This window comes from Brassica napus, chromosome C8 (assembly GCF_020379485.1).
Source record: "Brassica napus cultivar Da-Ae chromosome C8, Da-Ae, whole genome shotgun sequence".
Classification (NCBI taxonomy): domain Eukaryota; kingdom Viridiplantae; phylum Streptophyta; class Magnoliopsida; order Brassicales; family Brassicaceae; genus Brassica; species Brassica napus.
This window is the reverse complement of record NC_063451.1, coordinates 9,496,777-9,501,702: the sequence shown is the minus strand read 5'-3', so window position 1 is coordinate 9,501,702 and position 4,926 is coordinate 9,496,777.

Sequence of the window (4,926 nt, the reverse complement as noted above, 5' to 3'; positions counted from 1 at the left end):
CCGGTGCTCACCGAAGGCGGACCGGACGACCCATCCCAAGGTTCAACTACGAGCTTTTTAACTACAACAACTTAAATATACGCTATTGGAGCTGGAATTACCGCGGCTGCTGGCACCAGACTTGCCCTCCAATGGATCCTCGTTAAGGTATATAGATTATACTCATTCCAATTACCAGACTCGAAGAGCCCGGTATTGTTATTTATTGTCACTACCTCCCCGTGTCAGGATTGAGTAATTTGTGCGCCTGCTGCCTTCCTTGGATGTGGTAGCCGTTTCCCCGGAATCGAACCCTAATTCTCCGTCACCCGTTACCACCATGGTGGGCCACTATCCTACCATCGAAAGTTGATAGGGCAGAAATTTGAATGATGCGCCGCCATCACTAAGGCCATGCGATCCGTCGAGTTATCATGAACCATCAGAGCAAGGGCAGAGCCCGCGTCGACCTTTTATCTAATAAATGCATCCCTTCCAGAAGTCGGGGTTTGTTGAACATATTAGCTCTAGAATTAATACGGTTATCCGAGTAGTAGTTACCATCAAACAAACTATGACTGATTTAATGAGCCATTCGCAGTTTCACAGTCTGAATTCGTTCATACTTACACATGCATGGCTTAATCTTTGTGACAAGCATATGACTACTGGCAGGATCAACCAGGTAGCATTCATAAATCAGGGCAAGACCATGTCATATTTCCGCAAACACATGGAAAGTCGGAACAGACGCAGACTTGACCGTCATCTTTTGTACGGAGACAAACGTGCTTAGCGGGACAGTATTTCTTCGAATCACCGCCATAATCTTTCCGCAACCGAGATCTCAGCAAACAACTTATTCACCTTTGCGAACGATGCATAAATTATGCAAAGACACAAGGATCTCAAGTGCCGGCTTATGTGTTCACGACTTCCCCAATGAAGGAGATGCCGCGAACAAAATTTTAAGCAAAGCTTAACAATTCCTTCTAGATAGGTACGCAACACAGGCCCCTGATCAGTTCAACAAGCATAACTATGCTAGTGAAGAAACGGAGAAGGATAGTTGGTCTGTAGTTGGGTGCGCGAGCACAGAGCCTACAAACACTAGCTATCCAATCAACACTCATACGCCGCACGTTTGAATGCCCCGCTAACATCAATCTTTCCAACCACTCTCGAGATGTAATCGATAGAGCAGCTGGAAGACGGATGAAACCAGGCCAAGACCACACAAGCGCGAAAATTTGAGGTTAGGGTTAAAACAGTCCACCGGAAAATTTGCCAGAAAAGTTGCCAGAAAATTCGCTGGGGACAGTATTGCCATCGGACCTCAGCCCAACCATCGATCGTGTAGGACCGAGAAGTCAGACATACCCATTTGGATTCCCACCCTCAGCGTAGGCACAGAAGAGTGTCTACCCCTTATATAGACAAAACACTTTTTTCAGTCTGTTGCCAGTATACATTGGTTGTGTTCCGAGAGTATTTTTAATGTAAAAAAAATAAATACATTGAATTTGATTATGATTTTTTGCATGCTTCATAAGAATGGTTAAATCTATTTTCTGGTAAAGTTTCATAATTTTCTTTTGCTTTTAACCATGTCTTTTGCATGCTACAAGGTTCGGGGTTTCAAAGCCTTAACGGATGTCTATAGCAGCTTTTGATCAACACTTGACATCCGAAACTCTTTGTTGACATATTTTTGATGATTCCTTTCAAAAAACCTTTTTCAAAAATATTAGTTTTTGAATTTTTGGCTTCTCGGGTGATTTTGGCTATCTGTGGGTGATTTTGGCCCACGTGGGCTGTCTGTTCGTGTACTGATTTTGGCCCACGAGGACTCTCCAGTACACATATTAGCACGCTGGCCCTTCCCGTGGACTGTTCGTGTACTGAACTCATATCAGCACGCTGGCCCTGTTCGTCAGTACACATACCACCACGTTGGCCCTTCCCATGGACTGTCCGTGGACTGTTCGTGTACTGAACTCATATCAGCACGCTGGCCCTTCCCATGGACTGTCCGTCAGTACACATATCAGCACGTTGGCCCTTCCTATGGACTGTCCGTGGACTGTTCATGTACTGAACTCATATCAGCACGCTGGCCCTTCCCATGAACTGTCCGTGGACTGTTCATGTACTGAACTCATATCAGCACGCTGGCCCTTCCCATGGACTGTCCATGTACTTTTGCTGGCTCGACTTTTTCATAGACTGATGGTCCATGATGCTGGCTCGATTAAATCCTTCCCGGGAGTAGTGGCCGATCATATCAGTCGGTCATGTGTACTAATGCTGGCTAGATCATTGTTGCAGGCTGGAAATCAGGGATGGCAAGATTGTTGATGGAAGCTTGATGGATCGACCAATAATATGATCGGATTGGCGATATGATGGAATGCAAGTTATGATCCTGAAAACAAATGCAAAAACAAAGGAGATGTGATTTCTAATATGATAAAACAAGATAAATAAAGATAGATAGGATGGAATTAGGCTGCTGGTCGTGTGACACTCTCAGTCTAATCAGTTGATGATTGAAGGGGATTGAGATGGTGTTTTGCTTGCTGGATGTGTATCACTCTCAAGCTTGGCAAACGAAATGGAATGGAAGGATGGTGGATTGAGGACGCCACAAGACTATGTGGAAAGGAAGGCTTGATAAGTCAAGGTGCTCTGGAGCTGCTTCACATATACTCAAAAGACTTAGAACAATAGTTTTGCCAAAACTAGAAAAACTGAATAATTCATATTAATTTCAAGGATGGGGTGATTTACATTGAAGCAAAGACTATAGCTTTATAGGCACAACTAAGAAAGACTCTAACAGTCATAAAATGATAAAAGGAAACAAAATAACTTGAACTTAAAGTCTTGGGAGCAAAGGCTGTAACGACCCGGTTCTCTAAACCAATTGGTTTAGCTTAAATTGTTTCTAAATCAAATAAAAACCTAGCTGCCCTTTTAATTTCTCAAGTGTGTTATTATATAAAGATATCCTTCTTCTCGTTTTACTTAGCCGTCAACATGAGCGGTGAAAGAAGTCTTCGTCGTTGCCGTTTAACTCCATCTCTCACGAGCTTCATCTCCTCCCCATCTCTCTTGCTCATCACCTGTGTCCTTCTTCTTCTCCTCCCTTTTGTTAATGGGTTGGTGTGTTTGATGACCGAGCATCCACCATCGACGCTTACCACCAGTCGCTACTCTTCACCGCCTGTCCATGGATCACCGCCGCGGAGCCTGTGTCATGGGAAGCCATTGTTGATGTCCCTAGTGGAGTTACAAAATGGGCCCGGTAGGTGGAGATGTGGGAAAAGACAAACGGAGTCACCGTCATCAACCGTAAGCTTCATGCGTACGGTTAATTTTACCTTCTTCCTTGTTACTTGTTCAGCAAGTATTATTAGTCTCAAACCCTAATCATAAATTGTCCCCTATTTTCTATTTTTGTGATGTTCCCGATTTGTTATTGTGGTGTCCTAGAAGTGGAGGCGAGACAAGGAGTAAAACCATAGTTCGTGCATTGGATTCCAAGTTCGATCATTGCTCTCGAGAGTTCTCCAATCTATCTCTATTATGTTGAATCCCGAGCTAGTTTAGTACTGCTATTATGGAAAGTCTAGTTTCGAAACATGATATATCTCTTTGAATCGAGTCTGTTTGAGAGTCTTGTTTGTTTATTATTGTTATTGATTGTTAAACCGAAAATAGGATAATAGAGGATTCAACGATTGAATGAATTGAGTGATGTTAAAACTGTTATATATATGTATATATATATATAAGTCTGCTTGTGTGGATTGCAGGTGCACAAAGACGTTTGTGTAAGCCGCCGACGAGCAGTGTGATTGCGGGTACTCAAAGACGTTTGTGTAAGCCGCAGACGAGCAGTGAGATTGCGGGAGTACGAAGACGTTTGTATCAGTCGCCGACGCGCAGATTCTCGGAGTACAGAGATGGACTACTGTACGCCTGGAGATATACATATATCCTTATGAGGAAATGCGGAGTGCATAAAGTAGCATGTACTATCAGCGTACTGGATGTTTTATGTGGTGTATTAGACACTGTGTTTGTTTCATGCTAGAGCTAGGCCTACATGGTCGTAGTGCTATCTACTGAGTCAGTGGTTTGCGGTTTAGTACCCCCATACCTCACGGAGTAATTCCCCCGTTACTCACCCCTCTTTCTTCCCCTTGCAGGTGAACATGACGAGTGGTTGGATATGTGGATGGATTGGTGTCTTGGGATCGTTGTATTTTATTTCGGTTTAATTAACTTTTCTATTTAATGTATTTAATTTTAAATGATAAACTCGTTTTATTTGGAAATTATTTGATTAAAAGGTTTGACATTTTATTCGGTTTTATAAATCAGCATAATTTGGTATTTTTTTGTTAGTAGCACACCGTTCCCGAGAGAGGAGGAAAAAGGTGTTACAATTTGGTATCAGAGCGGGGTTCCGACCCGGCTCTGACCCGGGACGGCGATTTATGGGACTTGGATTTCAACGATTTTCAATGTTTCAGAATTGGTGGCTTAAAAAAAAAAAAAAAATTGACACCAAAAAGTCCAGTATCATTCGGTTAGGTCGTAGTGTTTCTGATTTTTTTTTCTCTTTGCAGGAGAAGACCAAGTTTATGTTCGTTTCCTTTGTTTCCCATCTCGTGTTCTTCTTCCTTTGTAGTCGTTGAAATTCTTTTCCGGTTCTCTCTAAGAATTCGAGACGAATTCCGGTTAAGTGGGAAAGAATTGTAACCACTACAAGAAAACACATGCTTAACGACGAAAATTAACGAGGAAAAACAATCCTCGTAAATTTGCGTCGAGTTTACGACGAATTTACGTGAAAAACTAAAGTCATCGTTATTTCCTCGTAACGTAACGACAAAACTGTTTCGTCGTAAAGTGGATGTAATTTTAGGAGTATTTTAC